Raw genomic sequence first — 26949 nt, forward strand, 5'->3', positions numbered from 1 at the left:
TGAACTTGAAAAGAGCACCCCTAAAGACTCAAAATATACATTGAATTAGCAAAGTTGCAAAGGACAGAAAATAAAATTTTATCAGGCATGTGCAAAATAGTGACTCATTCCTCTCAATTTTGTATTTATGAACACATTAGGAGTCCACTGCTTGTGTACTTAAATTGCCCTCCATTTAGCCAAATGATGCCCATATTAGGCAATGAACTTACTACCTATGAGAACTTTTTAGAACTACTTGATGCTTGGGTCCCTTCCCCAGATATTCTGAAGGAATTGGTAGAGATGTGCATTTTTAAATTTCTCCAGGTGATTCTAATGTACACCCAAGTTTGAGAAACACTGCTCTAGATTAATCAAATCAAAATCTCTGGAGTGTAGCCCAGGCAGTGGTATTTGGATTTAATTTCTAGGTAATTTTCATATGAAATCTGTTGAGAAATACTAATATGGTCTGTATATGTATTTTATCCTCTTTATGTATATTTACCTATGACCCACTATGATGTATCAGACTAAGTCTAACCTCCTAGGAACTCAGTGTCAGTGGTGGAGTGAAGATGGCATATTTTATGAGTACTTAGAAACATAGGAGTCTGGGGGGATGGTGAGGGACGGGAGAGATTTACTGCCACTGAATTTCTAACAAAAATACACACTAAATGTCTACTATGACACATTTGACAATTTTATTTCTTAAAAAGGCTCTCTACCTTTCACTTGTCCCCTAAAATAGTCCTTATCATATGAGGCCAGCAGTTTTATTCCTAATTATAAACTACACCTCCATAACTAAGAGGGGTATGAGTTGTCCAACATCCAACAGATTGTAAGGTTTTACATTAGAAGAGGAATTGGATCTGCTCAATTCTGTATCTTATAGCTTTTAATAATACATAAATACCACGGTCTAGGATGAGTTTGGGCACAGACTGCTTTAAACCCAACTTCAAACTTATTAGAGCAACTCACAAGAAAAAGTACAGAGAAAAACCACCATATAGCTATCTGGTATTTTTTTTTTTTAATGATGAAATGAAATTTAAATCAGTGCTACTCAAAATGTGGCCTGAGGAGTGGAAGCATCTGCATAACTTGGACAGCTTTAGAAATGCTAATTATCAGGTCCCATCCCAGACATCATCAGAGTCTCTGAAGATGAGACACACAAATGTATATTTTAACAGCTTTCCAGAGGAGTCTGAAGTACAGTGAAGTTGGCCAAGTGATATTTCAAATCACCCTAAAGGGAAAGGTCTTGATGTATTTAAAAAATAATACTTTTCTAAGAGCCGTGGCTTAGCCTGATCAAAAACTGCAGGTTGTTGGCAGAGAGCAATCTGTGCATGTATAACTATTATACACGATAAGGGAGAAGGTGGAGACAATCTGGACAGTGTTTTCATGAAGAATTTTACAGAGCTAACCACCAAGGTCAAAGTCCACTCTCCATTTGAAATGTCTGTCTCCATTCCCATCTTTCTGTGTAGGTGCTCCTGCACCACACCATGTCTTTCCTGAACCACTGCTATGTTCCTCCAGGTGAGAGCAGTTGTTCTATCACTTCTCTGTCCTCCCTAAACAAGCATTTATTTCATAACTCTATCCCCCAGCAAGATCTCACACACTTGTACACAAGACTCGTATCTTAAATTTCTTTGATTCCTCCACCATTAGGGGCAGTATGTATTGATGATCAATTCAGAACCTTGTTTTAAATATGAGTCTCCCATAAGAAACTAACATAAGGTCCTGAGTCTTGTTTCCTTCTCTGAAAAATGGAGAGGGGATTGCACCCACCTCTTTGGGTAAATGTGATGATTGACATAATGCTGAGCACAGGGTAAGGCTTAACAAATAGGAGCCAGTATCACTTGTCTATAGTAGGTTTTCCATAAATAACAGATCAAGGTTCTCTGTGACACAGTAAACCCTTTACTACTGGAGGATCCATAGGTTGGCTGACCTATACATGAGATATCATGAAGAAGTGTCTTCATTTAGTTCAAAAAGCAAAGGAAAGGAAAAATCACAGAGTAGGTAGCACCAAGCATCTGCCTCTCCACTTAATCAACAATTGCACCAGCAGAATCTGTCCCATGTAAGTATTTTTGGCACTCTGGAGGCTATTGAGAACTTTCAAATTCTAGGGAGTGGCTTGGACAGTAAGTTGTGACCGACTGAAGTCAATTTCCTCTCTTAGCAGGGCAGGGGCTACCCATTATCTACCCCAACCCCATGGTAGGCAGCTCTGCACATGTTCATGACTCAGTCTTCATGCAGCTTATGGTTGTCAGTTGGAAAATAAGGCATCTGTCTTCGAAATATATGGATTTATGTTTTGATCAAAAATTGCTGCACCTAATCATAGAAGTGCAAACAGAGAGGTGATTTCACTTCTTCCCCGTGATTGCAAGTCCCTGACTCTCTGGCTTAAGAAATTTCCAGGGTGTTTAGAAATCCAGTGCCTTTATTCTCTTTTAATTTTTTTTCTTTTTCTCCTTTCCAGAGCCAGACATTAAAAAGTAGAACATTCAAAAGCAACCCCACATATAAGAGGAAATTACAAAATCATTGGCATACCCAGATAAAGAGGCAGATTTGGAAAATAATGGAGATCTTAGATTTATACCTCAGACTGATCCATGGCATGAAGACAGTCTACAACACTCAGAAAGAACAATAACAATAAAAAGAGCCAGCCCTGAGAAATGAGGAAAATCTAAATTCCAGCGTTACCTTATTACTAGATTAAAATGTCCAATTTTCAAAACAACAACAACAAAAAGATATATAAAGAAACAGAAATTGTGTCCCATTCAAAGGGGGAAAGGTTAAGCAACAGAAACTGTGCCTGAGAAAGAGGAGACGACAGACATGCTAAACAAAGACTTAAAACAGCTATCTTAAATATGCCCAAAAAACTGAAGTTATGGATTTGAGTATGTAGAAGACAGAGTCAACAAACTTCAAAATAGGACAACTGAAATTTTTGAGTCTAAGAAACAGAAAGAAAAACCATTTAAGAAAAGTGAACAGAGACTAAGGGGCCTGTGTGACCAAAAAATGGACAAACATGCATTGTGGAAGTTCTAGAAGAAAAGGAAGAAAAGAGAAAGGGACAGAGGGATTATTTGAAGAAATGACTGAGATCTTCCTAAATTTGGTGAACGACATGCAAACAAACATCCAATAAGTTCAACAAACTCTAAGTAGGATGAATTCAGAGACCTACACTTGGACACATTATAATCAAATTGTCAAAAGACAAAGACAAATCTTGAAAGTAGTTTTTCACATCTGAATCTTCACTTTTGAATGTTCACATACAAGGGATCCTCAAAAAGATTATTGATAGATTTCTTATCAGAAACTTTGGAAGCCAAAAGGCAGAAGGCTGACATCTTCAAAGTTCTAAAAGAAGAAAACAAAAACCCTGTCAAGCAAAAATCCTTTATTCAGCAAAACTGTCCTTCAAAAATGAAAGAGAAATTAAAACTTATCCAGATAAACAAAAGCTGAAGGAGTCCATTACTACTAAATTAGCCCTGCAAGTAGAAATGAAGGACGCTAGACAGTAACTTCAAGCTATATGAAGAAATAAAGATCTAGGTTAAGGCAAATACTTTAGCAATTACAAGAACTAGTATGATTATAACAAAATTGTAAGTTCATTCTCAGTTTTCTACATGATTTAAAAAACTAAATTTAAACAAAAGCAAGTATTCACCTATAACCTAGGTGAACATTTGCAAATTGTATATCTGATAAAGAAATAATATCCAGAATTTATAGAGAACTCCTAAAACTCACAACGACAAAAAAAACAATACAATACAAAAATGTGCAAAAATCTTGAATAGACAATTCTCCAAAGAAGATATACAAATGGCCAATAACCACAAGAAAAATGTCCACTATCAATATCACTAATCAAAACCACAATGATTTATAACCTCACAATCATTAGGATGGTTACAATTTAAAAAATTAACAAACAAAATGACAAGTGTTGGTGAGGATGTGGAAAAATTGGAACACTGTGCTCTTGTGGTAGGAATGTTAAAATGGTACAGACTTGTGGAAAACAATATGAAGCATTTCCTCAAAAAAAAAAAAAAAATAGAATTACCGTATGATCCAACAATTCCTCTTCTAGGTATGTACTTAAAATAATTGAAAATAGGATTTCTAGGGATCCCTGGGTGGTGCAGCGGTTTGGCGCCTGCCTTTGGCCCAGGGCAGGATCCTGGAGACCCGGGATCGAATCCCACGTCGGGCTCCCGGTGCATGGAGCCTGCTTCTCCCTCTGCCTATGTCTCTGCCTCTCTGTGTGTGTGTGTGTGTGTGACTATCATACATAAAAATTAAAAAAAAAAAAAAGAAAATAGGATTTCTAAGTTATTTGTACACTCATGTTCACAGCAGCATTATTTATAATAGCTAAAATGAGGAAGCAACTTAAATGTTCATTGACAGATAAATGGATAAAAAACGTGGTATATACATGCAGTGGAATATTATCCAGCCTTAGATAGGAAGAGAATTCTGACTTATGCTACAACATAAATAAAACATGAGGACATTGTACTAAAAAAAATAAGCCAGTGAAAAAAAGGCAAATACTGTATGTTTCCACTCATATAAAGTACCTAGAGCAGTCAAAATCCTAGAGACAGAAAGTGAATGGTGGTTTCCAGGGGATAGAAAGAGGTGGAAGTTACTGTTTAATGGGCATAGAGTTTCAGTTTTGCAAGATGAAAAGAGGAGATGGAAGTGGTGATGTTGTATAACAATGTGAATGTACTTAATACTACTGAACTGTCACTTGAAAATGGTTAAGATGGTAAGTTTTATGTCATGTGTATTTTACCACAGTTTTTTTTTTAAATAATTTTTTTACAAATGGAAAAGAAAAGAAATTACACTGGAACAACTAAATATATATGAGGAAAAAATAAAAATTACCTCACTCTATACATAAACATTAAATGAAAATGAATTATATACCCAAGTGTAAAAGGTGTTCCCTCCCCAGGTATTAGGTATGTGCCTTCCTTCATAATTATGTAATCTATCCTAATCTAGCAACTACTACATTTCCCTTTGCCAACCAATTATTTACTCACATCCAGACTTTTCATCCAGATGGCTAGGGCACCATAGTAGAAGTTGCAATGTTCAATGCTATCACCTATTGCTTCCCAAATGAACCAATGTACGAGTACTCTAAGCTTTACAAATTCTATCTACTGATCATAACTCTCATGCTGTGTGATGTTTTATATCCAGTTATCAAATCCAGATAATAAAGAAGCAACACCTTTTCCATGCTGTCACCAAAGTTGCCATTTGATAATGAAGAGTCATGTTTCCCACACCTTAGGATTAGTGGGAAAAAAGAAAAAAAAAGAGCAGGGGTTAGTTATTATGGTGGAATCATGAACATGAAGAGCCAGTCTTCCCATTCCCCTATCTCTTCTCCCCCAATCAATAGCTTCAAAGGGAATGTTCCTTCTGAGCATCACCTGCATTAATTCTCAAACTCTCAGCAATCTTTTTCCATCAGTTCTTTTATTATTTTTTTTTTAGATTTTATTTATTTATTCATGAGAGACCAGAGAGAGAGGGGCAGAGACACAGGCAGAGGGGGAAGCAGGCTCCATGCAGGAAGCCTGATGTGGGACTCAAACCTGGGACTCCAGGATCATGCCCTGGGCCCAAACACTCAACTGCTGAGCCACCCAGGCGTCCCTCCATTAGTTCTTTTAAAATTTATTTCATCCCTTGATGATGCCACCAGCCTCTGAATGAGAAAGAACATGAAATGTCCATTGAATGTCATATTCTTAAGCTAATTGTCACAGCCTCTTTGCTATGAATGACATGATGTCATGTGACCAGAAGTGATCTGCATATCTAAAATATATGACACAGTTTAACCTCAAGTGCTACTCTGGTGTGGCCACAATGGGCCACATCCACAGGAATGAATCTCCTTACAGGGTTGTTAAAAACCAAGAGATCCCAGAAGAAGCCACATGATGGCAGTAGAAGACAAGTGTGTTCAAGTTGGAGACCTGAACATGGCCAACCAGAGACCTAGAGATCCTTGTTCACCTTCAACAGAACAATTGCTGACAGCACCCACAGTCGTGATAAGCCACTCCAGTCTCCTTGGCATACAGATGGAGCCCATTGAGTTACTAGCAGGATTAACATCCCCAGTCCAATAATGGGTGCAGGTAATGATGCTGCCACCTCGGCAATGAAGGCTGATCAGCTATATTGCTGTAGTCCATCTCATCCTAGCTTTTACTTTCCCATGGGCATCCACATAGGGTACAGACGATGTTATACTAGCTTGCAGGAGCAGCTTTCTAGAACACTTAGTTCCACAGAGAGTGTCTAATATATCTATCATTGTCAAATACTAACAAGATTGCTAGTCAGAACCTAAGAACAGGGGCTAAAAAGCCTTTCCTGATAGTTGAGTATTGTGTAAGAGAAGGGCAGTTGCTTTGAATTTAGCCTATGGTTGATATGCTTCTACCATAGTAAGTCCTCCAGAGTTCTCATTGGCACTAGAAGGCTGCTGCCACCCAGTGGACTCCATCACCTATCAGTGATATAGTATATAGGGTGAGCCTTCAGGAAACCAGGCCCAGGCATCCTCAGACCTTCCTGGGAGCCATCTCCAGGTAGCCAAAGGCTCCCATGTGAGTAATCAAGAGAAATATAATGAGTCCCTAAAGATATGACACTTCCCTGTCTCTGGGAGCTGACTTGCTGTTCTGGGATATTCCATTCCTTTTTTTTTTTTTTTTTTTTTTTTGAAGAAATCTGTTTGCTTTCCCAGGATCTGAGGGGATGGGGACACCTGGACACAGTGATGTCTGGTAGTCATCTGTCCCTAAGCCACTCACTCTCCACAAGTGCCCAGTAGTAGGTCAGCAGCAGTGTGTCAAGTGCAGTACACCAGGGAGACATGTGGGCAAGAAGTAGGACCCCCAAGGGGTGACCCTGGGCAGAGGTGCCTCCAGCTACCAGAGGTGCCACTCAGCACATGTCCCTGTGTCAGATCACTGGATTCCACCAATGTCCTTGGGGTCTACAGGCCTTAGCTAGGTCACCTATGGGGCTGCCTCTAGCATACCTGCTATCCAGGTCCCCAGGCACATTCGGCAGATCTTCTGGTCAAGTTGTACACAGGGCTCAACAAATTACCTGGATGAGGCACATACTGTCTCCTATCCCCAAGCAACCCAACTAAGTCTGGGCTTCCCTCTTGTCTTGTGAGGGCTCTAGAGCGTGGAACTTTTCTTTTACTGTCTCAGGAATCAACCTCTGAGCCTCAGTACACAGTCCTCCCGAGAACTGACTGGAGGCTGATCCCTCAGAACCCTATCCCTAAGCTGCTGCCACCTGCTCTTCATGGGAGCTCATCAGCTTGATGTCATCCGTGCAGTTACCCCCTGATGGAGAAAGACCTGCCCCATTATTGGCCCTTCCCTGGTGGTACAGAATGTAAGCATCCGGGTGCCCCTATGGCAGGGCAGTAAATCTGCTTGCAGGTCCAGGTGAGCTTGCAGACAAATGATTTTGACATTTTGTGCCAAAGAGATTAAACTAAAGGCATTAGCCACATCCAAGACCGAATCCTGCCAAAATACATAATCAATAAAGTTGCAGTTGGAAGTCTGACAAGGCTGGGGTTCTAGAGGTGACAACTGAATTTTGTTCATGATAATCCACTGTGGAAACACCCATTTTGGATTTAAGCAAAAAATGAGTTTCCAGTCTTTGGAGTGCCCATGGTTGGAGTTCTATTGTTCTAGCAACTGGCATTACCTGGCTAATACAGTCTGTTGCTTTACAGGCTCTAGGACCTTATGAGTGGCACGTAATCTGTCTGAGCTTTATATAGGAATATCAGTAAATATTTGTTAAGTTAACTGAATTGATAAATTTAAACTGATGAAATTTAACTACATTAACAAGGTATATGTTACTCCTCTCACATTCACGATCCAAAGAGTATTTGAACATTGGGCCAATTTAAGCCCTGGGACTATTATTGACCTTTTTAACAGCCATCCCACTGTGTGGGGAGAATTTAAGAAATACCTGAGAGATGCATATATTATGGATAGGGTGTAATTGCTTTGTATAAAATGGCTAAGAAAAATGTAAGCATGAGAAATCGCTTGCTGTGTGTCTAGTTGCAAATATACTCAGGTCTCTGAGTTTTAGAATGATTGCAGTGTATAATCAGCTAAAGAAACCCTTTGAAGGACTTCTCTAAAAATTTTAATTCCAGGGGTGTTTGGGTGGCTTAATTGGTTAAGCATCTGAGTCTTGATTATGGATCATGTCATGATTTCGGGGTTGTGCGATTGAGCCCCACATCAGGCTCCTCACTGCACAAAGAACCTGCTTGGGATTCTCTCCCTCTCTCTACCCATCTATCCCCAGCTCATGTATGCTCTCTCTCTAAGAAAAAGACAAAGGTGTAAAATATTAATTCCATATAGTTAACACAAAGTGTTAAATTAGTTTCAGATATACAATATAGTGATTCAACAATTCTATACATTACTCAGTGCTCATCATGATAAGGGAACTCTTAATCCCCATCACCTGTTTTACCCATCACCCATCCCCTATCCCCCTCCCCTCTGGTAACCATCAGTTCTCTATAGTCAAGAATCTGGGGGGTTTTTTGTTTGTCTCTTTTATTTCCTTTGTTCCTTTGTTTCTTATATTCCATATATGAGTGAAATTCTATGGTATTTATCTCTGACTTATTTCACTTAACATTATCTTCACTAGCTCCACCCATGTTGTTGTAAATGGCAAAATTTCACACTTTTCATACTTATTCATGGCTGAATAATATTCCATCATATATAAATACCACTTCTTTATCCATTCATCTATCAATGGACACTCGGGCTGCTTCTATAATTTGGCTATTGTAAATAATGCTGTGCTAAACACAGGTATGCATATATCCTTTCAAATTAATATTTTTTGTATTCTTTGGGTAAACACCCAGTAGTGTAATTACTGAATCATATGGTGGCTCTATTTTTAACTTTTTTTTTTTTAAAGAGAGAGAGATAGCATGTGAGCAGGAGAAGAGGGGCAGAGGGGAAGAGAGAGAGAGAATCTTAAGCAGGCTCCATGCTCAGTGCAGAGCCCAACACAAGGCTTGACCTCATCCTCAGGAATCAAGACTTGGCTGCTTAATGACTGAGCCACCCAAGTGCCCCTCTATTTTTAACTTTTTTTTCCCCCTTTTGACTTCTTGAGGAATCTCCATACTGTTTTTCAGAGTAGCTGCACCTGCTTGCATTCCCACCAATAGTATAAGAGGGTTCCCCTTTCTCCACATCCTCTCCAAAATTTGTTGTTTCCTGTCTTGTTAATTTTAGACATTCTAACTGGTGTAAAGTAGTATCTCATTATGGTTTTGATTTGTATTTCCCTGATGATAATTGATATGGAGCATTTTCTCATGTGTCTGTTGGCCATTTATCTTCTCTGAAGAAATGTCTGTTTATGTCTTCTGCTAATTTCTTGACTGGATTATTTGTTTTTTGGGTGTAGAGTTTGATAAGTTCTTTATAGATCTTGGGTACTAGCCCTTTATCTGATATGTCATTTGCAAATATTTTCTCCCCTTCCATAGGTTGCCTTTTAGTTTTGTTGACTGTTCCCTTAGCTATGCAGAAGCTTTTTCTCTCAATGAAGTCCCAATAGTTCATTTTTGCTTTTGTTTCCTTTGCCTTTAGAGACGACATGTCTTGCAAGAAGTTGCTGTGGCCAAGTTCAAAAAGGTTGTTGCCTGTGTTTTCCTCCAGGATTCTGATGGATTCCTGTATCACATTTAGGTCTTTGATCCATTTTGAGTTTATCTTTGTGTATGGTGTAAGAGAATAGTCTAGTTTCATTCTTCTGCATGTGAATGTCCAATTTTCCCAGCATCATTCATTGAAGAAAGTCTTTTTTTCCATTGGATATTCTTTCTTGCTTTGTAGAAGACTAGTTGGCCATAGTTGAGAGTATTTTTAACTTTCTGAGGAAACCTCATACTGTTTTCCACAGTGGCTCCACTAATTTGTATTCCCACCAATAGTGCACAAGGGTTTCTCTTTCTCCACATCTTCACCAACACTTGTTATTTCTTGTGTTTTTAATTATAGCCATTCTGACAGGTTTCTCACTGTGGTTTTGATTTGTATTTCCCTAATGATGAGCGATGTGCATCTTTTCATATGTCTGTTGGTCATCTGTATGTGTTCTTTGGGGGGAATGTCTGTTCATGTCTTCTGTCCATTTTTAAATTGGATTATGTGGTTTTGTCATATGCTGATTTGTAGAAGTTCTTTATCTATTTTGGATACTAACCTTTATTGGACATGTCATTTCCAAATCTCTTCTCCCATTCTTTAGGTTGCCTTTTAGCTTTGTTGATTGTTTCTTTGCTGTGCAGAAGCTTTTTATTTTGAGGCAGTCCTAATAGTGTATTTTTGCTTTTGTTTCCCTTGCTTCAAGAGATCTGTGTAAAAAAATAGTTACCACTGACATCAGAGAAATTACTACCTGTCCTGTCTTCTAGGATTTTTATGGTTTCAGGTCTCACATCTAGGTGCCTAATCCATTTTGAGGATTAATCTATTTAATTTTTGTGTGTGGTGTAAGAAAGTGATCTATCTTCATTCTTTTGCGTATGGCTGTCCAGTTTTTCCATCACCATCTGTTGAAAAGACTCTTTGCCACTGCATATTGTTGCCTCCTTTGTTGAAGATTAATTGACCATATAATCATGGGTTTATTTCTGGACTATTTATTCCGCTCCACTGATCCATGTGTTTATTTTTGTGCTAGTACCACAGGGCTTTGATTTCTACAGTTTGTAGTATAATTTGAAATCTGGAATTGTGATATCTCCAGATTTGTTTTTCTTTTTCAAGGTTGCTTTGACCATTTGAGGTCTTTTGTGGTTCCACATACATTTTAGAATTGTTTTTTCTAGTTCTGTGAAAAATGCTATTGGTATTTTGATAGGGATTGAATTAAATCTGTAGATGCTTTGGGTAGTTAAATATTCTAACGATATCTGTTCTTCCAATACATGAGCATAGATTACCTTTCCATTTGTTTTGTGTTGTCTTCAATTTCTTTTACCATAATCAAGTGGGATTTATTCCCAGGATGCAAAGGTGGTTCAATATTTGCAAATCAATCAGCATGATACATCACATCAAGAGAAAGAATAGAAGCCATATGATCATTCTAATAGATGCAGAAAAAGCATTTGACAGAGTACAACACCAATTCATGATAAAAACCCTCAACAAGGTAGGTTTAGAGGGAACATACCTCAATATAATAATGAACATAAATGAAAATCCCACAGCTAACATCATACTCAATGGTGACAACTGGAATATTTTCCCCGAAGGTCAGGAACAATACAAGGATGTCCATTCTCACCAGTTTTATTCAATATAGTACTGGAAGTTCTAGCCACAGCAGTCAGACAAGAAAAGAGAATAAAGGGCATCCAAATTGATAAGGAAGAAATGAAGCTTTCATTATTTGCAGATGATATAATACTATATATGAAGGACTTTTTCTTGACTGTAGAACTCAAGTCTGATCCTGGTTGCAGCTGGTAGGTCTTGTGACTAGTGCTTTAGTAGTATATTTTTTTAATTTCCCCTTGAAGTCATATATCTATCAATACTTAGAAAATAGAGTTGGAAAGACTTCATACTTATTACAGATACTGACCAGGTTTTTTTTTTCCTTTCTACTTCTGTTTTGCTAATAGGTTTTATTTATTTTTTATTGAAATATTATTGATACACAATATTAGTTTTAGGTGTAGAACATAAAGATTTCATAATCATGTACAAAATGCTCAACACACTAAGTGTAGTTACCATCTGCAAACATAGTCATTACAATCTTATTGTCTATATTTCCTATGCTGTCATGTTCATTCCTGTGATTTATTTATTTTATAACTGACGTCTATACCTCTTAATCTCCTACACTTGTTTTGCCTATCTACCCCTCCCTTCCCTTTGGGAACCATACAAGTTCACTCTCTGTATTTATGAGTCTGTTTTGTTTGTTTATTTGCTCATTTGTTTTGTTCTTTAGGTTCTACTTATAACTGAAATTATAAGGCATTTGTTTTTCTCTGACTTATTTAATTTATCATTATATCCTCTAGATCCATCCATGGTACTGCAAATGGAACAATTTATTTCTTCTTTATTGCCAAGTATTATTCTATTGTGTATCTATATACCATACTTTCTTTACCCATTCATCTATCAATGAAAACTTTGATTGCTTCCATATCTTGGTTATGTAGATAATACTGCAATAAACATAAGGGTGTATATATCTTTTCAAATTAGTGTTTTTGTTTTCTTTGTGTAAATACCTGATAGTGGAATTATTGGGTCACATGGAATTTCTAATTTTAATTTTTTGAGGAATCTCCATAGTGGCTGCACCAATTTACATTCCCACCAACAGTGTTCAGAGGTTCCCCTTTCTCCACATACTTGCCAATGCTTGTTATTTTTTGTCTTCTGTGTTGAATAAAAGTAGTGAAAGGGGACAGTCTCATCTTGTTCTCAATCTTAGAGGAAAAGATTTCAGTTTTCCACCATTGAGTATGACGTTAGCTATGAGTTTGTAATATATGGCCTTTATTATGCTAAGTATGTTCCCTTTATAGCCATTTGTTGAGAATTTTTTTCATGAATGGATGTTGAATTTTGTCAAATACTTTTTCTGCACATTTTGAGGTGGTTATGTGATTTTTATCCTTCATTTTGCTAATGTGTTGTATCATATGATTGCACTGTGGATAATGAACCCTCCTTGCATCCCTGCAATAAGCCCCACTTGATCATGGTGAATGATTCTTTTACTATATTTTTGAATTTTGTTTTGTTTTTGTTTAAAAGGCTTAAAACATATTTTAATAAGTTGATGTTGCCTTATGGTCTGAAACCTTCCTCAGTATGTTTCCAATGAACTGCTGGAGGAAGCCTTTTCTGTGTTTAGCCAGGTGGAGAGGGCAGTAGTCATCGTGGATGATTGAGGAAGGCCCTCAGGAAAAGGCATTGTTGAATTCTCAAGGAAGCCAGCTACTCAGAAAGCTCTGGACAGGTGCAGTGAAGGCTCATTCCTGTACCCACATTTCCTCGGCCTGTGACTGTGGAGCCCATGGACCAGTTGGATGATGAAGAGGGACTTCCAGAGAAACTGGTTATAAAGAATCAGCAATTTCACAAGGAGCGAGAGCAACCACCCAGATTTGCACAGCCTGGCTCCTTTGAGTATGAGTATGCCATGCGCTGGAAGGCACTGATTGAGATGGAGAAGCAGCAGCAGGACCAAGTGGACCGCAACATCAAGGAAGCTCTTGAGAAGCCGGAGATGGAGATGGAGGCTGCTCACCGTGAGCACCAGGTCATGCTAATGAGACAGGATTTGATCAAGAAGAACTTAGGAAGATAGAAGAGCTGCACAACCAAGAAGTGCAAAAACGAAAGCAACTGGAGCTCAGGCAGGAGGAGAAGTGCAAGGGCTGAGAGGAAGAGATACGGTGGCAACAGGAAGAAATGATGCGGCAACAGCAGGAAGGATTCAAGGGAACATTCCCTGATGTGAGAGAACAGGAGATACGGATGGGCCAGATGGCTATGGGAGGTGCTATGGGCATAAACAATAGAGGTGTCATGTCCCCTGCTCCAGTGCCAGCTGGTACCCCAGCTCCTCCAGAACCTGCCACTATGATGCCAGATGGAACCTTGGGATTGACCCCACCAACAACTGAACGCTTTGGCCAGGCTGCTATTTTTTTTTTTTTAAGATTTTATGTATTTATTCATGAGAGACACACAGAGAGAGAGAGAGAGAGAGAGAGAGAGAGAGAGAGGCAGAGGGAGAAGCAGGCCCCGTGCAGAGAGCCCGAGTGGGGCTCTATCCCAGGACTCCAGGATCATGCCCTGGGCTGAAGGCAGGCGCCAAACTGCTGAGCCACCCAGGGATCCCCAGGCTGCTATTTTTGAATTTTTTCAGTTAATAATTTATTGATGATTTTTGCATCTATACTTATCAGGGATATTAATCTGTAATTTTCCTTTTTTGTCATATTTTTGCCTTATTTTGGTATCGGGGTAATGCTTGCCTTCTAGAATGAATTTGGAAACATTTCTCCTAATTTTTGGAATAATATGAGTGGGATAGGTATTACCTCTTTTTTAAATGTTTGGTGGGATGCCTGGATGACTCAGCAGTTGAGCATCTGCCTTTTGCTCAGAGAGTGATCGCGGGTCCAGGGATCAAGTCCCACATTGGGCTCCTTGCAAGGAGCCTGGAGCCTGCTTCTCCCTCTGTCTATGTCTGCCTCTCTCTCTCTGTGTCTCCCATGAATAAATAAATAAAATCTTTTTTAAAAATTAAATGTTTGGTAAAATTCACCTGCAAAGCCATCTGGTCCTTGACTTTTGTTTATTGGGTGTTTTTTGATTACTGATTCACTTTCATTACTAGTAGTCAATTTATTCGCTTTTCTCTTTTTTTTCCTATTTCAACTTTGGAATACTGTATATTTCTAGGAATTTATCCATTTCTTCCAGATTTTCTAATTTGTTGACGTATAATTTTTCATAGTAGTCTCATAATCATTTGTATTTCTGTGGTGATGATTGTAACTTCTCTTCATTTGTGATTTTATTTGTTTGAGTCTTCTCTATTTTTCCTGATGAGTCTGGCTAAAAGTTTATTAATGTGTTTGTCTTTGCAAAAAGCCATCTCTTAGTTTCATTGATCTTTTCTATTTTTTTTTTGTCTCTAGTTTTATTTCCACTCTGATTTTATTATTTTCTTTCTTCTACTAACTTTAGGCTTTGTTCCTTTTCTAGTTCCTTTAGATGTAAGATTAGATTGTTTATTTGAGATTTTTTTATTTGTTTCTTGAGGTAGGCCTGTGTGCTATAAAATTCCCTCTTAGAACTATTTTTGGTGTATCCTGAAGACTTTGAATCATCATATTTCCATTTTCAGTTTTCTCAAAATATTTTCTTATTTCTTCTTTGACTTCTCCATTGATCCATTGGTTGTTTAGTTAGCATGTTATTTAGCTTCCACGTCCTTGTGGGTTTTGAGACTTTTAATTGTAATTGATTTCAAATTTCATACTGTTGTGGTCGGAGAAGATGCTTGATATTGTATCAGTCTTCATAAATTTATTGAGATAATTTTGTTGCTAATACATGATCTATCCTGAAGGATCTTCCACGGGCACTTGAAAAGAATGTGTATTCTGCTGTTTATAAAGGGAATATTCTGTATATATCTGGTAAATCCATATGGTCTAGAGTGTCATTCAAAGTTGCTATTTCCCTATTGATTTCCTGTCGAATGATTTATCCATTAATTTAAGGGGGATGTTAAAATCTGCTTCTATTATGACTGCCAATTTTTTTGTTTATGTTTGTTAATATTTGCTTTGTATATTTTGGTTCTCTTATGTTGAGCACATATTTACAATTGTTTTATTCTCTTGTTGAACTGATCTTTTTAACATTACATAATGCTCTGCTTTGTCTCTTATTATAGTTTTTGTCTTAAAGTCTATTTTGTCTGATATAGGTACTGCTACCTCAGCCTTTTATTCATTGTATGGAATGTCTTTTTTCCATCCCTTTGTCTTCAGTCTATGAGTCTTTAGATCTGAATTGAGTCTCTTATAGGTAACATAACATTTTTTTAAAATCCATTTAGTCACCCTATGTCTTTTTTTGGAGCACTTAGTCCGTTTACATTTAAAGTAATTATTGGGGATCCCTGGGTGGCTCAGCGGTTTGGTGCCTGCCTTCGCCCAGGGCATGATCCTGGAGTCCTGGGATCGAGTCCCACATCAGGCTCCCTGCATGGAGCCTGCTTCTCCCTCTGCCTGTGTCTCTGCCTCTCTCTCTCTCTCTCTCTCTCTCTCTTTCTGTGTGTGTGTGTGTGTCTCTCATATAAATGAATAAAATCTTTAAAAAAAAAACAATAAAATAATTATTGAGGGGTGGGCACTTGTTGCTGTTAACTGTGTTCTCATTGTTTTTATAGTTTTTCTTTGTTCCTTTCTTCTTCCCTCACTCTCCTCTCTAATAATTTAATGTCTCCTTTTAGTGTTGTGCTTGGATTCCTTTCTCTTTACTTTTTCATGTATCTGTTATAGGTTTTTGGTTTGTGACTACCATGAAGTCCATACATAACATCCAATTATACAGCAGTCCATATTAAACTGATAGTTGATTAAGTTTGATACCATTCTAAAAACACTACATTTTTATGTGTATATGTTTATGCTCCATGTTTTATGTGTATGCTGTCATATTTATATCTTTTTATTTTCTGTATCCCTTGACTAGTTTTTCTAGATATAATTAACTTTACTACCTTTGTCTTTTAACTTTTAAACTAGCTTTCAGAATGATTGATTTACTACATATATTCTGTTTTGATTTTACCTGTGAGTTTTTTCTTTCATAATTTTCTCACTTCCAGTTATGATCTTTTCTTTTTCCACCTAAAGAAGTCCTTTAAATATTCCTTGTAGAGACAATTTAGTAGTGATGAGATCCTTTAACTTTTGTTTGGGAAACCCTATCACTCCTTCAATTCTGAATGATAAGCTTGTCAGGTAGAGTATTTTTAGTTGTAGGTTTTTTCCTTTCAGTGCTTTGAATATATCATGCCAGTGGCTTTTGGCCTGCAAAGTTTCTGCTGAAAGACCAGCTGATGGCCTTAAGGGGTTGCCTTTGTACATAACTGTTTGCTATTTCTTGCTGCTTTTAAGATTCTCTCTTTGTATTAAATTTTGCCATTTTAATTTTTATGTAATCTGGTGTGGACTCCTTGGGTTTTCTTGTTTGGGGGTCTCTGTGTATCCTAGACTTAAATGTTTATTTCCTTCCCTAGGGGAGGGAAGTTTTCACCTATTTCTTTGAATAACTTTTCAGCCCTCTCTTCTCTTTTTCTCTCTTCTACAATCTCTATATTGTTAATGTTATTACTCTTGATGTTGTATCAGAGGTCCCTTAATCTATCTTCATTCGTCATTTCTCTTTTCTTTTTCTTTTTTCTTCTTTTTTTTTTCCTGTTCAGCTGTGTTGCTTTCCACTGCCCTGTCTTCCAGATCACTGAACCATTCTTCTGTATCCTCTTTTCTGTTATTGATTCCCCCTAGCTTATCTTTCATTTCAGTTATTATATTCTTCAGATTTGACTGGTTCTTTTTCATATTTTCTATCTCTCTGCTAAAGTGCTCACTGAGTGTATCCATTCTTTTCTCAAGTCCAGTAAGTATCTTTAGTACTAATACTTTGAACTTTTTATTGGGTAGACTATTTACATTCATTTCATTGAGCTCTTTTTCTAGGGTTTTATCTTGTTCTTTCATTTGGATGATAATTCTCTGTCTCTGCATTTTGTCTGGCTCTCTGTGTTTTTGCTATTTATTAGATAGATAAGCTACGTCTCCTGGTCTTAAAAGTTGTGGTTTTGTGTCAAAAGTGTTCTGTGGTACCAAGTAGCACAATCTCACCCTGATCACCAGAACCAGGCACATACCCACCTGTTGTGGCTGGGCCACAACTACCAGAGATGTGCTGATGTGCAAGGCTCTCCTCAGTCTGGCTGTCAGCAATGACCAGCCATGACTACCCTGAGTGCACTGGTGGGAGGGCTAACCCCTGGCACAGTTGGATGAGGCTGACTGTAGCTACTGAAGGCATGCTAGTGGGTGGGATAGCTCTAGACACAGCTGAGGAAGAAGCCCAGCTGTAGCAAATAGTGACCAGGTTTATGTGAAGGCATATCACCACCCATCTCCACCTTTTTAATTACTTAGCCTCCACCCTAAACCTCCCAGGAAACCTTGTTCCCTTTCTACCTCTTCTTCCTCTCAAGGCCCTCTCTGTGCCTGGAGCAACACCAGGCCAGGCTGCAAGCTCAAGTCTTACCAGGATTTCTCCTCATGGATTTTTCCAGAATCTTGTACTCAGGTAGTGTCAAACTTGGTTTGGAGTTATGATGTCATTTTTCATCTTTTTGTATCAAAGCGGAAAGAAGGCTATACCTGGAACATAAAATCTAGTGCATCTGAGAGAAATGAGTTCTGGGCTTTAGGGAAGTCACTTAGGTCAGTTGCTTCATCATTAATTCAGTTTAAAATAATAGCCACTCCTGATAGTGTTGTGATAAAGGTCTAATATAATAAGGTACAGTGAAGGCTTTAACAATGATATGGAGCTGTGTGGAAGTGCAGTATGATCATCAATCAAGAAAAAAGAGGTTGAAATATTCAAGGGGAAGAAAAAGTTATTGATATCCCAATCTCCCTTCCTAGGACATGGTCACCACATGGCTGTGATATGGAGTCACCAATGCTCCTGAAGACTGGCAACATGAATCCTCCAATCACACCAAGGAAGCATCAGCCCGTATCAGCCTGCCAGAACCCTTAACCATGATAATCTGTTATAGAAGTTGGTTAAAACAGGTTTAAATCTAAGACAAGATAAATCATTGAATTCTTTCAGATGGTTGCTTTGAAGAGAAACTAGGAAGGTTTAATGACTCTTTTCTGCTCTTAATCTGAGGTTGACAGAAAAGGGCATCATGCTATTAAATTCATCCTGCCACACACACACACACCCCACCCCCCCAGAGACTGAAGCCCTACTGTCTTTCCCTCCCCGATGTCACACTGAGGTGACACTGTCACTCTCAGAGCTTGAATCTCCTATTTGAAACTGTATAAGGTCTAAGGGTAAACTTGGATGGGCTTGTGACGAATTACTGGTACCTTCACCTCCTCCCCACCCCAGAGTGGAGTTTCCAAGCCTTTCTATGTGAGGTGGCAGCCTGTGTGATCTCAGAGTTTTCAAATCACTGGTCCCAATGCTCCAGAGCAGAGGCTGTTGGATGGGAGGAGTGGAGATGGTGTGGGGTTTGAGGCAGGTGTGGCAAGGGTACAGGAGACTTACTGATAGTGTTGTCAATAGATGCACAACTCATGCTCAAATGACGGCAGAGAGCATTGTGGTTAATCAAATGCAAATAGATCACCACATTTCCATTGCCTGTGTGGCACATTTTGACAGCAGCCTAAGGTAAGTGCACAGATTTTTTTTTTTAGAGTTTCCATGACCTGTTTCAGGGCCCTGCCTTCACCAGTAATTAGCTGTCTATGCTTTTTCATTTCTTCTTCTTCTCATGTGGATAGAACTAGTATCTAACTGCTAAGCAGGGACTGAGTGAGCTCATCACACAAGCTGTGTGCAGCAATAGCTCATGTTATAGTTTCTGTCACCCTCATCACAGTGTTGCTCAAGCACTTTTAGGCAATGTGTGAGTGCTGTGGTGGGGACATCTGCTCAGGCTGAATCTAGAATGCCCTCCTGCCTACTTCTTCATCTACCTTATCCATAACTTCCTTCCAGTGCAGACTTGAAACCTACAGAGTCCCTCTGTGCTGGGAAGAGCTCTCCATTCTTTGAGAACACTTGTTCCTTTTGTAAATCCAACCACATGTTTTAGGTGCTGAGCTGTTCAGCCCAGAATCTGAATCTCTGCCAGGGCGGAAGAGTCCAATGGCAGGAACATGACTCAAGCTCAACTTATCAAAGTCTCCACCTGAGATTTCCACACTGCAGCTCTGCTGACACCCATGTTTCCAACCACGTGGAGAAAAGCAGAGAGAGAAAACAAAGCACACATGCAGAGAAAACTGAGATGCAATGTGAGAACAAAGCTTCAGGTCCCAATTCTATGTGTCTAGGCAATTGTATTAATTACACGTTTTATGTTTTGTATTGTATGATATTTTAACATCTTGAAGGACCTACAGGCTAAGGAAGAAAATGTCCCACCCAGGGCTAGCTGATTCCTAGTGATAATCACTAGGGACACACCTCTTGTATGCAAGCCAACCGTCTCCTTTGTTAACTGTAACACACCAAGTCAATATTAAGTCAACCCATAGCTGTATACCAGACAGCTAGCCATTCTGTTCCAAGCCTTACAGAATTGCTCACTCTGACCTATCCTAAGCTATTTAATCTGCCTTGTCTTCGTGTTATGTTGAAATTTCCAAAGGAAAGTATCTTCCTCTCAAATACCTGCAATAAGGGCTAGGGGTTGGCTTTCTCTTCCCTCCTGCTCCTGCCTCCTGACCAAAACCAGGTGCTTCCCCTATGGCCTCTGTGCCATACTGTGTCCCCTTCTTTTGGGAAATATTAGTAATACATTCTTCTTTTAATGGCATTATCCTCTCCATGTTGTCACCCAATCACCTCCATACATTTAAGTACCAGGGGTACGTTTTGAGACAAGTAGTACAGCGAATGGATGGCTCAGTTTTTGGCTGAAGACCAAGCCATTAGAGGTTTTTGGCTCACTGATTGACTCTACTACATAACTGACTCTGCCTAAGTGGCACTACTGGCTCTGGGTGTTATGCTTAATTGCCACTGCCTTGGACTTTGTCCTTCTATATTTTTCTAACCTAAATTGTGGCAAGAGATCCTCCCAGATTCTTGCTTAACATGGCAAAGGGGTATGAGAGATCTCCAAGGAGAGGTCAAAGAGGCTTCCAGAGCTAATTGGCACAGCAAAGGCTTCCTGAAGAGAGTAAGAAGCAGGGTGTGGTTTCTCACAGAGTGTTCTGAGGGTGCTGAGACTGACCATCTCACCTGGTAGCACCATTAGACCACCACCAACAGAGGCCACCACAGAAGGCATAAAAGCTGAGCCCAGGGGTACTCCCAACATGTAACAAATGTCTTAATCTTGTGGACAAACAAGTCCCCTCCAATAGCCCATCAGAGACTGACATTGATGATTGGTCCCCTGGGTATTGTCGCTTTCTGAAGATACCCCTTTGCTTCCAAATCTGAACAAGCTCATTTCTCCTGGTCAGTAGCTAGGTGTAGGGCTCCTTCTCCATGGAAAATCATGGTTGCCAAAACTTTGAGTGTTGCTTAAAGGCAAATCTCTTCGCTGTTGCTTGTTTTGCTGATCCTATGATTCACCTCTTGACCTGGTGTGATAAAAGGGATCACATCCTTGCAGACTGATGGCTCGGTACTTAATGAAAAAGGAGAAGAGAAAGAGCATTTGGTTCTGCTCTTCCTAAAACACCTTGGAAGGGGTTTATCACTTTATAAGCATTTGTGAACCTCCTGGCCAATGTGTTTGGGTACCCTTGAATATTCCTGCTTACCAACATGCTAAGAGCATCTCCTTAAAACTAAATTGTTGAGGGATGCCTGGGTGGTTCAGTTGTTGAATGTCTGCCTTTAGCTCAAGGCGTGATCCCAGACTCCCCGGGCTGAGTCCCAAATCGGGCTCTCCACATCGAGCCTGCTTCTCCTCCATCTACCTATGTCTCTGCCTCTCTCTCTCTCTCTCTCTCTCTGTCTGTCTCTCATGAATAATTAAATAAAATGTTTAAAACCAAAAAGCAAGGGATGCCTGGGTGGCTCAGTGGTTGAGTGTCTGACTTTGGCTCTGGTCATGATCCTGGAGTCCTGGGATCGAGTCCTGCATTGGGCTCCCCACAGGGAGCCTGCTTCTCTCTTTGCCTATGTCTCTGCCCCTCTGCGTCTCTCATGAATAAATAAATAAGTTTTAAAAATATAAATAAAAAACAAAACTAAACTAACTTAAATTGCTGAAACTCAGGATGCTGCCACCACAGGTCCTAGCCCCTCTGAGGTTGACTGGGACCCCCAGAAAGGGAGGCTGCCACCCCCAACCGAGGCCATTGGAGACCACCAAGAGCTTATCAGATAAATACTCAAAGGGGGAAAAAATGGTTCCACAGACAGGAGGAAAAAAAATGAAGACAATTTTAGCCATCTGGAGATATGTCATTCTAAAAGATGTTGATTAAGAAGGGAAAAAAGGGCAGGTAGAAGGAAGGGGACTGTTTAAGCTGCAGACATAGCTCCATGGGGAGAAGCTTCTGCCAATAGTCACCAGCCCCTTTCCGTCCCCTCTTTTCCTCCCACCAGTAAGAGAAAGAATCTGAACACTGTGACTTTAAGCAGCTAAAAGTTTAAACAGAAGAAAAAAAAATCCCTAAATATAGGAAGAGGAGGGGAAAAGGTCATTAAATAAATTATATATATAACTATGTACTGGCTCGATATGATTTCAAACCCACTTGTTCACCACAAAGACAGAAAAATGAAGTTGTTTTCAGAAATAAAGTTGTTTTGGTATAAGAGTAAAGTAAGTTGTGTGTAAGCAACTTCTTGCAAGACATGTCATGATCTCATCCATTGTCCTTGATAGGAACTCAGTAGCTCAGCTGGTGAGGAGCTCCACTGGGGACTTAGCAAGAAAAACATGATGAAGCAATTGTGGCAAGAGGACATTTTGTCTGAACACCAAGAGTTTGCAAGGACAATCTGACAGTTTTCCATCTGGCAAGGCTACACTTTGCTGATCTGAAAGAGCTCTCCAAAGACCTGGGGCCATTAGGTCCTGCCACAGTAAAGGCCACTTTACCTGAAGTAGCAAAAGCCTTGCAGTCACCTGGCTCCAAGAAGACCCTCTTGCCTGTCCACACCCAGCACCATTGTTCCCCAGCAACGTGCTCTAGCAACTGGAGACTTTTTACTTTGCACTGGCAGTTGGACTTCTCTCCCTAATACCAACTCATATAAAGGTACTCTTCAGCTAAATTTGGACTTTATCCCTTTCATCTCCCTTGCCTGACACGGCAATGTGATTATCTATCATTGACTTGGAGTATGAGATTTCTTTACTGGCTTATTAAAAAACATTATCCTTTATGCTTATTGGCTTATGGGATTCCTAGATGATGGGAATCTTGAGTTAAATCATTGGCAAGGACAACTCATCTCTGGCCTAATCAAAGGACTTAGCGAGGTTAACAGTTTAAACTGTGATATTCTTTTTAGAAGGCTAAGAATGAGAGTGAAACACCTATAGTCTCTAAGCGGGAGGCATGTGCTGTTTATGGATGAGGCTTCCCTGGGGTGTGACCCCCAGGGCCGATCTCCATCCTTTTACAGTCTCAGAGACCCCAAGGTCACCAATGGTAACCAAAGGGCTGGTTCAGAGCGCTGGATTGCCAGTCCTCTGTGCACTCTCTGGGTAAACCTTATACAAAGCAGGGAATCCTTTAAATGAACTCATTCTTCGGAGCTCTCTTGCTTGAGCTCTCATTGCTTGATGAGATAAATTCTCTTGCGTTCCTAGCTCCATTGTGCCTTAACAGGCCAATTATAAACCAATTTCAATTATGTTTCCTTACCTTACTCTTGACACTTTTTCTGTTCATATAACCTGAGGTCCCATCTGCAAGCATGGCCCTACTGAGAGGTGCAGACCCTAAGATTTAACATCATTATAATTCCATCTTTTTGTTGTTGGAGTAAGGAAGCCTCGACTATATGACCCCTTAAGTCCCAGCTACTAATGCAACCAGTTGAAGAACTGGCTGGGAATTTGTAATTCCCTCCTTAATGCCCAAAGTATTCCAAGGATGTAAATACCCAGGAAACATCAGGCTGCCTCCAACTTGTCATATAAAGAGATTGCTCTAATCCTGCTTGCCAATAATTTTGATTTTAATTCCTGGCTGTGATTAAACCTAAATTATAACTCACAGAAAAACATATGTCTTACCAGGCGACAAAAATGAGGACAGGATTCCCCTTCTGGCCTAAGTTCTCACAAAAGACGTCTTTAGTGGAAAAAGCCTTGTACTTACATAGACAACACACTTCCTGAAATGAATCCCTGATTAAAAGGGCATACTGATCAGCAGAGATTGGAAGAGCTCTACTATAAAGCAAAGTCCCTGAGGCAGGAGAAAGCCATTTAAGAAAAGCCAAAGAACAGAAAGCAGAACTGGGTAGGGTTAGGCCAACATTCCCTTCTTTTGAGCAAGAGGGATTGACAAAACCTTTTTCCAGAAGTCTATCACCTGAGTCTTAAGATCTGTGGCCAAGGTATTCACCTTTAACTGGCCAATAGGTGCTTGATTTGGCTGTTTATCAAAAGAAGAGGTTATCCAAGGGAATAATGTCTTCTAGGAAAGAAAGGAAAGGAGTCCACTTTTACCCACCCTTTGGTGGGAGTGATCCCGGATTTGGGCACCAAATGAAGCAGAAGAGCTAGGTTCTTGTCTCACAGAGTCGAAGAATGAATCTTGCGGACACAAGAAAGTGTGAGCAAAGTGATAGAAGTTTATTAAGCCAGGATATAGAAAAGGCTCTCAGGGTTGCCAACATGGGTCTTCACTGACAGTCTTTTATTTAGAGCTGACCACGGAGCTTGTGGCCTTGTCATTCTTGTGATGTCTTGGTTTCAATAAGGACTGGTGATACCATCCTTAATGGCTTCCTTTTGGAAGAATTAAATCAGATTATTTTTTGTTAGTCATAGGTGACTGTCCTAAAAAAAATATCTTTTCCACCCATATCTAGGGCAGGGTTATCTGGTTTGTTTCTTTATCCCTAGTTTTCTTGCATCTCAGCATTTTTGGGACTTTCTTTTGTGAGCCTGATTCCATGCCCCCCTACCTATTTCTCCCTCTCCCTATGTAGTCCTGCCTGTCCCTTACTCAGAAACCAAGTGTCAGATGCTCAACCTACTAAACTACCCAGGTGCCCCATGGCAGACAGGATCTTAATGGCCTCTACCTTTCACCGGGAACACAGGGTCAACATTACACTGGTGACATCCTCCTCTAAGGAGAGTCATTTGACACACTCATTATGGACATACAACTCCAACATCCTTTAGTTCTTTTTGGAATCTGGTGGCAACATATCCTTCATTTACAAATTTTACTTCCAAATCAAAGTCAACAGGTACTCTCATTCGTGCCCTCAGAGATTCCTCCCCCCTGAGGCTTAGGCTACCTTTTATGCCTCTTGGAGTTCCTGGACCACTTGTGAAAGATATAAGTTGGCCAAGGGCTATTATGCAAGAAATTGCCTCTTTCAGCTTCGGGTTATATATCATTAAAACAACAAATGACTTGCTGCATCCTGAGGTCTTCCAGAAATAGAGGCTCCCACAGACCCTCAGCCCATGTGCTTCCAAATCCAACTGCCCATTATGTTTGGGTCATAGAAACAGTACCCCACAGGCTATACACAGCTACTAAATCCTCCTTAAGAAAGGATGGAGCTAAACATGAGCTCTCTGGTATATTTCACATGAAGAAGGAGGTGACTTCTCTTCTTCTCACTCCTTCACCAGATGTTTTTGTAATGGAGGAGGAGGCCCCTCCCACAGACTCCTTGGCTACCTGAGAAGCCCCCTGACATTAACTGAGTGAACAGCAATGAATATTCATAGGCTATGCACAAGATACCACTGACCATCAGATGTCACGTTATATATCCCCACCCAGATCACCCCAGCTTTCCCTCCAATATAGCAATTACTCCTATATTGTCATAACTGATATCCTTGTCTTTCCCCCTATTGTCTGACATCTTTTCAATGAAAAGGACCATGAGTGCCATTCTTATGTGCATTTGAGTCAATGACAGAGAAACCCTGGGACATTCAGAGCTACATGAGTGCTCTTTGGGTGAATAGAAGAATGAGTAATTGACAGAATGAGTGAATGATTGGTTGGCAGAATGAAGGATGTCTGGTTAGAGGTCAGCTCTGTTCTTCCTAGAGCCAAATAGTGTCAGTACGTAGAGTGTTTTGTTCCCTGAGCATGTGTGCCATTTGCCCCAGGTGCCTCACAGGCCTTTTCAGAGCCATTTTCTGATGTCTTTCATCTAAATATCTTCACCTTTTCACATAACAGAGCTGCAATTTATTTGCCTATGTGCATGGTGACTCACAGTGGTAACAGAGAGAAAGGGCAGCTTGTCTTCTTTCCAGGATGGCAACTGGCACTCTTTGTAACAAACATAAGTTAGGGACTGAAAATTCAAAAGAGAATTTCTGGACCTTCTTCTGCTGAAGATACTGACGTGGAAGTGTGTATACATGTTCATACCATATGTGATGTATGTATGTGTATGTGTGTATAGGTGCACAGCCATCTGTGTACTTTGGGAATTTTATCCAAAAGGATTAGACTTCTTTGTAAGATGTTTAAGATGTGTTAGAGTGATTTTCTTTTTTTAAAAAAAAGGTATGAAGAACACAAAGATGATCAGTGAAGTTACCTTGTATGGAAAATTTGTTATAAAACACTAAAAAAAGATTTAAAGAATGTATAAAACAGTGAAACTGTTTTATTATCTAAGGGAAAAAAACCCTATTATTATTAGGTTGATCTATTAAAAATTACCGATTCTTTGCCATTTTTACCTACCACAAACAGCAATTTTGGTTTAATTTAATACAAAACTGTGAATTACTTTTTAGATGGATTCAGAACAAGAAGCCAGTTTTGCACGTGACTTCAAACATAATGGGTGCAATATTATGGGGTGTGACATAGGGTATTCCTTTAAGATAAGTAAATTTTAATAGATTTCTAATTTGCATTCATACTGATCCTATCCCATCAACTCTTTACAGTCTCTTCTTTTTCTAGAGTAAAATTTTAGCAGTATGCATCATCTGATTTGCTGAATGGGAATTCTGAAATCTCACGACTAATGAACGTTTTAAATTTGGAATGCCAATACTCTTCAGTGGGTCTAAGATGAATGGTTTTTGCCACCTAATTAGATTTCAGCTAATGCTGTTTAGCCAATTTCCTCCTTTGCTGACAACAAATAAGTTTTCAAAGCACATGATTTGACCCAACAAATTAACATCGCTTTGATGCCGCAACTCAGCATTTTGTCTGAATATGAGGTCACTTTTGAAGAAAGGAGTGATTTTTCTACCAAG

The 26949-nt window shown here is 39.5% G+C and overlaps 1 pseudogene; it reads left to right on the forward strand.

Annotated features, from left to right (window-relative positions):
- Nucleotides 1-13048: 13048 nt before the first annotated feature.
- On the forward strand, nucleotides 13049-23093 carry LOC121488863 (annotated as a pseudogene).
- Nucleotides 23094-26949: the final 3856 nt, after the last annotated feature.

This window comes from Vulpes lagopus, chromosome 4 (assembly GCF_018345385.1).
Source record: "Vulpes lagopus strain Blue_001 chromosome 4, ASM1834538v1, whole genome shotgun sequence".
Lineage (NCBI taxonomy): Eukaryota > Metazoa > Chordata > Mammalia > Carnivora > Canidae > Vulpes > Vulpes lagopus.